Source organism: Acinonyx jubatus, chromosome X (genome assembly GCF_027475565.1).
Source record: "Acinonyx jubatus isolate Ajub_Pintada_27869175 chromosome X, VMU_Ajub_asm_v1.0, whole genome shotgun sequence".
In the NCBI taxonomy this organism is placed as follows: Eukaryota; Metazoa; Chordata; class Mammalia; order Carnivora; family Felidae; genus Acinonyx; species Acinonyx jubatus.
Window position 1 is genome coordinate 90,104,501 of NC_069389.1, and position 12,765 is coordinate 90,117,265.

Consider the following 12,765-nt stretch of genomic DNA (forward strand, 5'->3'; position numbering starts at 1 on the left):
TAAGGAGCATCCAGAACAACATGTAGAACATTATCAGGAACTGCCCCCCCAAAACCCTCCTCATAATCCCTTCCAATAACAACCCCCATGCCCTCACCGAGGATAAAAAACCTAACTTTCAACACCCCGTATGTTTTTGTTCGTGATACAAATGGCATCATAACTACTAGGCGTTTTGGTTTCTGGCTTTCACTCCAACTTTCGTATATGAGATGGAGACAGATTGTTGTATGCAGTTGCAATTTATTTTTTTTTTTAATATGGGATTTCTTGTCAAATTGGTTTCCATACAACACCCAGGGCTCATCCCAACAGGTGCCCTCCTCGATGCCCATCACCGACTCCCCCTCCCTCCCATCCCCCATCAACCCTCAGATTGTTCTCAGTTTTTAAGAGTCTCTTATGGTTTGCCTCCTTCCCTCTCTAACCTTTTTTTCTTCTTCCTTCCCCTCCCCCAGGGTCTTCTGTTAAGTTTCTCAGGATCCACAGAAGAGTGAAAACATAGGGTATCCGTCTTTGTATGACCTATTTCACTTAGCATCACACTCTCCAGTTCCATCCACGTGGCTACAAAAGGCCAGATTTCATTCTTCCTCGTTGCCAAGTAGTACTCCATCGTGTATATAAACCACAATTTCTTGTATTCTTAACTGCTGACAGCGTTCCCGTGTGGCTATATATCATCCTACTGTCGATGGGCATTTGGGTTGGTGATATCTTCTGGAGGTTATAATAAAGGGAGTTAACTATGAACATTTGTCAAGTCTGCGATTCTGGTGGGTGTGTGTTAGTATTCATTGACTAATGTGGCTGAGTTCCTTTTCATATGCGTATCATTGGCACATCTTCTTTTATAGTTTCTCGTCTAGTCTTCACTCTCTCTCGGCTTGTCTTGTTCATTATTGATATCCTACAAATATTCTGGATAGAAGTCCTCCCTTGAATATGCATATTGTGAATATCGTTGATTCTGTGAGTTCCTTTTTACTCTTTTCATGCTGACTTCCAATAAATAGGAGTTCTTAATTTCAATATAATCCAGATTATCATGGTTTCATTTTATGATGACTGCTTTCTGGATTCCATTTCCGAAATCGGCGACTGCCTCCAGTTCACAAAGCTGGATTTATTTTAAATTTGATTTGCAGTACATTTGAAATTGATTTATGTTTATAGGGTAAGACATAGGGAGCTAGATGTTTTCTTTCTTTTACATTTTTTTCAATGTTGTATTTATTTATTTTTAAAATCTCAATCAGTTGTTTATTTGTTGGCAAACAAGTTTCACTTTTACAACATTAGTAATGAGGTCATCCAACTTTGAGACCATACAAAATGGATCATAAATTTAAAAAAAAATTATGTGTTGCTAATTTACCTCTTGTATTCCTACATTACTTAAAATCCTGCCAAATAAATTTTCCTGTCAACGTTTCATTTATTTTTGAGAGAGAGAGAGCAAGAGACAGAGCATGAGCGAAGGAGGGGTAGAGAGAGAGAGGGAGACACAGAATCCAAAGCAGGCTCCAGGCTCTGAGCTGTCAGCACAGAGCCCAGTGAGGGGCTTGAATTTATGAACCGTGAGATCATGACCTGAGCTGAAGTCCGACGCTCAACCGACCAAGCCATTCAGGTGCCCCTAGATATTTTTTCTTATGTGAATATCTGATTAATCTTGCACTGTTTATTGAAAAGGTGTCCTTTGTGCACTGCTCTCTCGTGACAATTTTGTGTAAATCAGGTGACCATATATGTGGGAGGCTTTTTCTGGACTCTATTTTGTTTAGTTGTTCAGTTTGTATAACCTTTTGCCAACATCGCATTGTCTTACTATAGCATTGTAATGGACCTTAATATCTGAAAGTGTAAATCCTCCACCTTTGTTGATCTATCTTTGTCTCGTTGCCTCATAACCATCAACAGAGGCTAAATAAATGTATGAGCTTTACCTGTCAGCCACACGATAACATGTCTTCTCCAAACACCTGCTATTGTATGTTCGAATACTACGATGATTTTGACCAAATGTGCCAAATTTGGAGGTCAGCTCTAAACTGTCAACTTCAAATAGAATTTTATCTTTTTCTAATGTAGATGAGACTGTACAGAATACTGTTCGAAGAAATGAAAAACATTTAGCTACACCAAACACATAAATCGGTGGGGCTGACCCGTTAAAAACGTTTTGAATAACGACAACAAAATTCTGCTTTCCTTGAAGGAGTTGGGCCAAAAGAAGAGGCTAGAGATCTGGTGTCATGTTAATGTGGGAGGAGTGCTACTCACATCATGCTGCAATGCACAGGGTAGTTTTCCACAGCAAAGAATTATCCAGCCCCAGATGTCAAAAGCGCCATTATTGTGAAACCCTGATCGGAAGATAATGAGAGAACTGGAGAGACCTGGTTGGAAATCAGCAAGAAATTTGTAGGCTAGAGGGAATAGCTACACAAAATGACTTAAATCACTGCCCGGTCTGAGAAGGCAAAAGAAGCCTTCAGTCATTTCTTAGCATTAACTTTTGCTGAGGCTACTCCTGGCGACGCTGATTATAGGTTATAAGGAACTTTGCTGCCATTACACTTCAGCCTCAGGCCATTACAATACTTTGCAGATTCTTCAGGAACTACCTCAGTCATTCAGACTAGAAAGAGGAGAACTCAATGCGAGTGTCTACTCCATCAAAGGAACCATTTTGGGCGTTTTGCCTATGTAACACCAAGTAATTCTCACAATAACACCGTGAAGAAGATGTCATATATTTTAAAATGTGACGATATTTTAGATATAAGTACAATGGAACCCAGAGGAAGTATTTCCTTTGGATACAGATATATAATTGAAACTCATGTCTGTCATAAATAACTCACAGTGTAATTGGATGTCATATTCTACATAATATATAAGGTATGACTACAGTTTGTAATTAATATTTATATGCCTTGCACTTACCACATGCCATAGAATATTCTTAATATTATATCTTAATATTCCCCTGGTAAGGATGGCAAGGATATTGAAGTTCAAAGGGGTGAAATTAATTGTACAAGGATGTACAGCTAATAAGTGATGGTCTGTTAGATTCCAAAGTGCTCTTTGCCACTATTCTGCTATATTAGCCGATGTACACGTGTAAATGCAATTTATACACCATGAAAAGGTACAAATATTGTTATTCCAAAATTCAATCTGGAAGCAACTGAAAGAAATTATGTCTTTAGCACTGTAGATAATAATAATGAGAGAGAGCTATGTTTAGTCTTTAAGATTAGTATGTATTAAGCCTCTTACAGACAGGAACTATATGAATTCTTGTGGGATTTGTTTTTTGATAATGTAGTTGAAGTTTCTTTAGAGAGTCTCTAATCTGAACTTCTGAAATCCATGGGACCGAAAGCTATCGTTATCATAATTACGTCTATTAGCTAATCAACTTGAATCATGCAACATGACTTGAAACAACGTTTAAATAATTTTTCTCAGTTATTTAACTTTACTCCTCATCATAGAATCACTGAGCAACAGCCTGTCTTTGGAGATTGTGACTGTCAATATCTTCTCTAGGATTGAACTGTTTAGAGCAACAGCTTTCAAGTGTGGATTATTTGCATTTGACAGTAATTGTTCATGTTTTAGCTAAATTCTTTTGGAGGTTTATTGGAAATTGCCTGTCTGATCTATAGGCAAGTAGAAATTTTCTTTAATTTTCTTCTTAAAGTAGTTTTGAGGCTTCAAAGTGCTGTGCATAATTTTACACGGAAAAAAATGTCAAATGTCACCAAAGTTTCAAGCAATGCACTCTCTATTGGAGAGTACCAAAAACATCATTCTCTGCATTCGTAATATAGCATTGACTTATGCAGCATACCAGCACAGGATGACAGATTTTTGTAGCTGCTTAAAAATTATTAGAGGCGCCTGGGTGGTTCAGTCGGTTAAGCATCAGACTTCGGCTCAGGTCATGATCTCCCGTTCAGGGTTCAAGCCCCACATGGGGCTCTGTGCTGACAGCTCAGACTCTGGAGCCTGTTTCAGATTCTGTGTCTCTCTGTCTCTCTCTCTGTCTGCCACTGTCCTACTCATGCTGTCTCTCAAAAATAAACATTAAAAGTAATAAGAATAAAAATTATTATATGTATAATATTAAATATTTTGTTAAAGTGTTTATATATATAACATCTTAAGAATATTATGCATATATATTGAAATTTTATTTTACTGAGGTCTGATTTATGCACCACAATATTCGGCCATTATGCATGTTTAATTCAAAGGTTTTGAGTAAATTTACAGAGTTGTTCAGTAATCACCACAATCTGTTCTAAAATATTTCTGTCACCACACTTGGCCATCAGCCCCCATCTCCTCCCCCCCCACCCCCCCGCCAAAAAAAACCACATTGATCTTGTCTTTGCCTCTATAGATTTGTCTTTTCTGGACATTTCATACAAATGCAATTGTATAATGTGTGTGTGTATGTTTTTTTTTATGTCTCAATTATTTCACTCAGCATAAGGTTTTCAAGGTTCAGCTACGTTGTAGCAGGGATCAGTGCTTCACCCCTCCACATGGATGAATAATATTCCACTGTATGGATATCGACCAAAGTTTATTTATCGATTCTCAGTTAAGGGACACTTAAATCATTTTTACTCTTTTGCTATCAAGGATAATGCTTCTATGAGTAGTCATGTGCAAGTCTGTAAATACTTACTTTTTTTTTTTTTGTATGTACTTTTTGGTGTGAACAGAAGTGAAATTGCTGGGTCATATGGTAAGTCTGTGTTCAACATTTCAAAGGACTGTCAGACTGTTTTACAAAGCAGTTGAACCATTGCACATTCCCACCAGCAACATGTAAGGCTTCTGGTTTTCCCACATCCTTATCAATACTTTTATTATCAGGCTTTTTAATTACAGCCATCCTAGTGGGTATGAAGTGGTATCTCATTGTGGTTTGGGTTTGCATTTCCCTAATGGCTGGGAGGTCGATTATCTTCTCGTATGTTAATTGCCCATTAGCCCATTTACTTTGGAGATATGTCTATTCAGATCCTCCGTCCATTTTCAAAATTGGGTTGTTGGTACTCTTATTACCATGACATAAGTGTTCTTTATATATTCCAGATGCAAGTGCCGTGGCAGATATATGATTTGAAAATATTTTCTGACCTCATTTTTTTTTTTTTTTTGTCCATAAAACGGGGAAAGAGTGACTTTTGCTGAGTGGTCTAGGCATGCCATTTCGTCATTGGCCATTCTGTGTCTCCATTTCCACATCCGAAAAAGAAATTCGTATTACGTACTTCCAGCAAAAGGTTAAATATAGCACAGATTCCGGATGCAACAATTTTACTAGAAGAACTCAGGCAGAAAACATTATTTCTATCAAAAACAACGTCTTAGCTTTTCAAATGAATGTTAATCCTTTCTTCTGTCTCCTAAATTTAAAGAGTAAATTTGCATTCACTCTTATTTTTTGTATGTATGCTTTAAAAGTGCTTTTGTTTGACTAAACTGTGATACATTGGAGGTTTTTATAACCTTTAATGTTCTATGACATCTAATGGGGGCTCTGACAAATATCTCCGGCTTCCCCTAAGAGAGCTCTGCTAGAGACCCCTATATTCTAGCCTTTTGTGATGTATTAACGGTGGGTAAACATTCAACTGCACCAGAAAAGATGTTTAAGATAAACTGGCAGTAATTTTTTTGATAAAATGAAAAGCTTGTGTAAACAACCTTTATGTAAATTAAATCTTTTTCCAATTTTAATTATATGGTTGTCATGCTTTCTTCAAGCAGAATAGAACTATCTTACTTTGTGTGTGTGTGTGTGTGTGTGTGTGTGTGTGTGTGTGTGTTTTCATGGAATCATGGAATCTTATTGCTAGATGGAGAAACTCAGGATCAGAGAGGCTGTCTTCTTCAAGATCACTTAGCTACTTAATAGCAAAACCGTCATAACGAAAGTCCCCATGGATGGTTATAATTGATTGCTACAATTACGTTACTGACAACTCAAGGTAGAGATAACAGTAAACTAGAATGTATCAGCCTACATGAAATTCATTTCCTATAAAGCATATTTAAATTGGACTTTGTGAAGTATTGTACCCTAGATAAATCCTGTTATTATTTCCTTTCTGTATGAGCTTTTCATAATTCAAAGGGGCATTTCTAGTGTTAATATCATGAATGATAATAGATTAGAGTGTTTACCCTGAATATTTGAATTGATTTGCTAACTTTTCATAATGTAGTTCATTCTTACTTTCTTTGTCAAATAGATATGGTGTATATTTTTGGAAGAGATTCATGAGTAAGGATAAAATGTGACACCATATAAAGAAATATAAACAAAACTATAAATAAATGCATTAACTTTTTTTAATGTTTATTTATTTTTGAGGGGGGGGAGGGGCAGAGAGAGAGGGAGACACAGAATCCGAAGCAGGCTCCGGGCTCTGGGCTGTCAGCACAGAGCCGGACACAGGGCTCGAATCCACAAACCCCAAGATCATGACCTGAGCTGAAGTCGACACTTAACCGACTGAGCCACTGAGGAGCCCCTACATGTATTTTTTCTTCATTTGATTATTAGTAGATTTTTATGGCTCGAGATTTTATTTTGGTCATTTGTACATTATTTAAAAACAAACTTCAATATGACTTTTTAAAATATGTGAATTTTTAATCAAGGATATTAAAAGAGCTGGGATTGAAAAAGAAATCTAAACATGCGTAAAACTTAAAGAACAATTTACATAAGGCTAAGCGCAATCATTTAGTTTTCAATTCCACGGGCAATTAATTCCTTCAGAAAATTGATCATTTGTAAAATAAGATAGGAATATTGCTTTGAGATTCATTGAAATGTAAAACTGAAACCTTGGTGTTCAAATGTAACACCTAAAATTTATAACTACTTGAACATCCTCCTTTTGTCCTTGGCTAAAACATTTCCCCAAAAAGATAGACAAATCTATTGTTTTTATGGTTATTTTCCCAAAGAGCATCGTGTGCAGGCTGGAATTGGTTCATTTAGTTTAAAGTCTAGCGTTTGGACAAAATCTACTGCATGTTTACTAAATAAATCAGTCATCAAAATCTCAGAGATAGATGAGTTAATTAGCTGAAGAAAAGGACTGATTTCCCACTTTCAATAAGAATAAATGTGTTTGCTTTCCAGTAGCTCATTAGCAAAGTTGGGAATAAAGCATATCCTCTCATTAAGGGGAAAGTGCTTCCAGGGAAGTTTACTTCTATTCTTTTGTGAATTAAAAGGGTGATTTTAGGCAATGAAATTAATTTTTTTTCCTCAGAGCATCATAATATAAAAATGGATTTTCTGACACAGAGAATGAGCAAACATCAACAGTTTGTGATTCAGGCTGCAGACAGAGATGTTTAAGCGAAAGGGCAATGAAGTCATTTTACGGGACAGAAATCTGAGGAAAAATGAAGTTATCTTCTAATGCTCCTCCGGAAATTGTAGCACATTCATATTTTCTTCTTTTTCTTTTGTGTTCACAAAGCATTAGCTGAGATAATACAGCAAGAGGCAAAGGGTGTGCTTTTTTAGTGTGTTACTGCAAAATGAAAAGCCCTATATATATATTGTTTTGTATGAAATGACTCGTACTTTGGTTTAAACATGGTTAAGACAATGAGAGCTTGAGCTCTGGTCCCAGTGGTGACATAGGAGGCTTTTGAACTCCTCCTCTTCCCACAGTCATGCCAAATTTACAGAAAGAAACAGAACAACTCCCTCTGAACGAAATGCAGAAACCAGCTGAGCGACCCTAACCTCAGGATAACTACATCCCTTCGGAAGGGAATGCCCCATCTTTTAAGGCTTTCACCTGAGGGATGGGTCCCCAAAACACCTAGATCTGAAGGCCAACAGAGCTGGGTCCAAGATACCCACAAGACTGCAATTACCTAATAGGCCCTTAAGGATTCCCTGTGGCCATTCCCTCCGAGCTTGGCCCAGAGGCTGCAGGCACAAACACCCATTTCCCAGTCTTGCCCGGAAAGAGGCCTATTTATTTACTCCAAAAGCTGCTGTCTGAGGATCGGGACTCCCGGAGACTTCTTAACCCGGGTCTCGAAATAATGTCACAAACTTAGTGGACGCTACACTTCCTGTCTCAGCACTGCGGTGTCACCTTGATGTTTCGTGGCATCAGGTAAGAACACCCTCGGCATTGACATTGGCATTCCTGTGAAGAAGGGCCATCGGAAATGGCAGATGTGAAGCTTCACGTGGCAGCTTTGTAAATAAAAATGGCAGACGTTGACTGGGCGCTTACTGTATCAGATGAAGTATGTACGCTCTTTGATCTGTTAAGTGGAAATAATAAAAACACCCTCCCTACCTAATAGTGGTTTTGTAAATCAGAAGGAGGAGGACGAGGAGGAGAAGTGTATATTGAGTACTAAATATTCACCGGACATTTTATATGCATTACTTTATCCGATTTCCTGCCATTCTTATTTCCCTCTCGCAGTTTCTGTTCCCACGACAAATTTCCCTTTTCCTTTAGAACAGCTTTCCACAGCGCACGTACCACACTTAGCATCTCTTGCCTTTTGTCCTGAAGCAGATGGCACCTTTTCCATTTAGACACGTGGGACCTGAGGCATCGAGAGGCGGAATCGCTTACTTGAGTTACGCAGTTAGGGAATAGTCAGGCTTATCTGACTCCAGGGGTCAGGCTTCAGAGCTTACATGCTCAGTCACTGAGCCATACTGCCTCCTTACCTTCGATGTCAATAAATGTCAATGAACCTCCCACGAGAGCCATTTGGCAGATTTTTTTCCCGAGTTTTATTGAGATATAATTGTATACCCGCTTATACAGCAGTGTATGCGTTTACGATGTACCATACAATTTGATTTATATATGTTGTGAAATGATTTCCACAGTAAGCGCAGTTAACGCCCATCATCTCATGCAAATACAAACATAATGTTTTGTCTCCGTGTGATGAGAACTCTTAGGATCTACTCTCTTAACCACTTTCGGATGTACCATAGCGGTGTTAACCAGAGTCATCATGTTATATATTACACCCCCAGTACAAACCGGAAGCTTGTGCCTTTTGACCACCCACATCTAATTCCCCCAACCCCAAGCCCCCCACTTCTGGTAACTACAAAACCGATCTCTCTTTCTGCGAGTTTGTTGTAGATTGCACATATAAGCGAGATCATACAGTATTTGCCTTAGAAAGTGACTTTTTAAATGGTGCTTGGTTTTTGATGATTTTCTTTATGCATTCTGCTTCTCGAGGCTGAGCAAGAGACAACGTGTCACACAATATCATGCAGTGCATATCTAAACATAATACCAGGCTGCTGAGACTGTGCCATGTGTTTCCAGATAATGTGGGAAATCACTTTCATCAGAAAAAATCAATCCGTGCCCTGGGTATTTGGCACAGTCATCAGGTTGCAACCTTTTGTTTCAGTTGATTGACATAGCCGTGGAGGGAAACAAACAGGAACCTTGGAGAAAGTACTTTTAAGTTGCATTACGTCTCTAATGGTAAATGGCACAACTTTGCAGACCTAGGCGATTTTTAGCCACTTAAGTGTGCTACAGGACACTGGGCATTATGGGACAAAGAAAAACTGAGTCATAACTGTTTTACAAAGTGCTATACTACAGTAACAATGAACTACACTCCTTTCAAAATTAAAAAAAATTTTAATGTTTATTTATTTTTGAGAGACAGAGAGAGACAGAGTGTGAGCAGGGGAGGAGTAGAGAGAGAGGGAGACACAAAATCCGAAGCAAGCTTCAGGCTCTTAGCTGTCAGCACAGAGCCCAATGCGGGGCTTAAACTCAGACCGTGAGTTCATGACCTGAGCCAAAGTCGGATGCTTAACCGACTGAGCCACCCAGGTGCCCCTCAAAATTGTTTTAATGTTTATTTATTTTTGAGACACAGAGAGAGATAGAGAGAAAGAGAGACAGAATCGAAGCAGGCTCCAGGATCTGAGCTGTCAGCACAGAACCTGACGCGGGGCTCCTTTCAAAGGCAAGACCCTCCTTGGGCGCCTGGGTGGCTCAGTCAGTTAAGCTCCTTGGCTCAGGTCATGATCTCGCGGTTGGCGAGTTGGAGCCCACATTGGGTTCTCTGCTATCAGCACAGAACCTGCTTCAGATCCTCTGCCACCTCCCGTCCCCCTTCCCTGCTTGTGCTCTCTCTCTCTCTCTCAAAAATAAAATAAACATAAAAAAAAAATCCAAAGGCAAGCTCCTCCAAATGTGCTCCATGTTCTCACACATTGCGAATTTTCTTTCTCAATTATTCCTTTTTTTTCTGCTGCATCATCAGTCTCTCATTGACTACTGGATCATTCAAGTTAAGGGCACCAAATGCTGTATTAACTCCAGGATTAAATCAACTAAGTAAATCTCTCTTGACTCCTCTGCACACCTTCAGCTATCATGCTATTTCTCTCCTCTCTTTAACGGCAAATGGTATGTTTGGTCCCCATTTCTTCACAGTGTGCTTCATTTTTTTTTATTATTATGACATATTTGAAGTACACAGAAACCTAGACAGTACCATGTATATAACCATGCATCTATCACATATCACACAGCTTATCAAAGCTTAATATGGTGCCATATTTGCTCCAGATTAATCTTTCTCTCTCCTTTGTTTTCTTCTCTTAAATTTTTTTGTTAACGTTTATTTATTTTTGAGACAGAGAGAGACAGCATGAACGGGAGAGGGGCAGAGAGAGAGGGAGACACAGAACCGGAAGCAGGCTCCAGGCTCTGAGCCATCAGCCCGGAGCCCGACGCGGGGCTCGAACTCAGGGACCGCGAGATCGTGACCTGAGCCGAAGTCGGATGCTTAACCGACGGAGCCACCCAGGCGCCCCTCTCCTTTGTTTTCAAAACTAAATTTAGGAGATTGATGTAAGTCTGTGTATCTCTATCCCATTCTCTCCTTCTTTAAAAAAAAAAAAAAATCAGCCACTACTGTGGTTTTGTATTAATAGGGCCACTTTTATTTTTTAATAAATTGTTAATGTATTTATTTGCTATTAGATGCAATGCTAAATAGCCATTCTTCTCTAAACTTTACTGTATAGTTAACATTAAATAATCATTCATATATGTATCTCCTGATAAGGAAACCTATAGTGTATGTACTAAGTGATATTGAGTGGGTCATAATGTATGCACATTTTTACCTACCATCCGCATATGGATGATACAGCATTTCCACACCTTTGTTTATACGGTGTGAAAGAACATATTTTTTAAAAACTATGGGTATTGGGGAGCCTGGCCGGCTCCGTCGGTTAAGCGTCCGACTTCGGCTCAGGTCATGGTCTCACGGTTGGTGGGTTCGAGCCCCGCGTCGGGCTCTGTGCTGACCGCTCAGAGCCTGGAGCCTGCTTAGGCTTCTGTGTCTCCCTCTCTCTCTGCCCCTCCCCTGCTCACGCTCTGTCTCTCTCTCTGTCTCTCAAAAATAAATAAATGTAAAATAAAATAAAATAAAAAAGAACTATGGGTACAATTATATCTACTTTTGGTTTTATTTTGATTCTCCTCGTTATTATTGAGTAACTTTTCATAGGTATATTAAACCCATCAGTTTACAATTCTCTGAATGTCCTATACTTTAGCTAAGTTTTCTTCTGGGGTTTTAAATGTTTTATTTACATTATTATTTGAAGCATTTGTTGATACACTCTGAATACTAAAACTTGGCCATAACTTCTCCCTCTTTATGTTTTTCGTATTTCTTACATATGTCGTCCATTTTGCTTGATGAGAAATTTTTCATTTCCATTTGGTCACATTTGTTAGTATTTTACTATACGTTTTGTAGTTTTTATGTTTTGAGAAATCATACGTTCTTACGCTTTATTCTAGTCTTCTCTATGTTTTTTAATAGCTTTCAACGTTTTCTTTTTTCCATGTAGATCTCAAATACATATGAAAAGGAGTTTTGCATCCAGTGTTTGAGGGGGTTGATTTTTTTATTACCATTATTCATTCATTTATTCCCTCCCTCACCAACTTTTTGGCACCTACCACGTGCACGTGCATGATGGAACAGTGAACAAAACAGACCAAGTCCCATACAAGATGGAACTTGAATTCTAGTGGGGGATATAGAGACATCAGGCTTCACTGATAACTGGGCTTTTAATTGGAGACCTCAGGAAATGAGAGAGTTAGCCATGTAAAGGAAATGGCAACAGCACTGTCAGCACAGAGACCAACGTGGGGCTTGAACTCATGAACTGTGAGATCATGACAAGAGCTGAATCTGGACACTTAACCAACTGAGCCACCCAGGTGCCCCAAGATGGGAGTAGCTTAATGCAGTTGGAAAACAGCAAGGAAGTCAAAGTGCTTGGAGTAAGAATTGTGACATTAAGAGCAGATGAGGTTCAGCAATTGTCCCAGGGCCTTTGACTTTGCGGTTGATTTCCCCTTCCGTTGTCTCCTAATGCCACCATCATTACATAGCAGCTTTCCATACACGTATGAAACTATTTCTATATAAGTTTTGTTCCACTTGTTTATTAGCCCATCCATGTATGAATATCACAGAGTTTTCATTAATACAGCTTTGTAATAAATCTTGGTGACCAGTCGGACAAGTCCCATGCCTTTTTCTTCTTCAAAATTGGTTTGATTTCCTTAAGTCTTCAGTTGTTCAGAGAGATTTTAGGGTCAGCTTCAAAAGCTCCATTACAAAGCTTTTGAGATTTTCATCAGA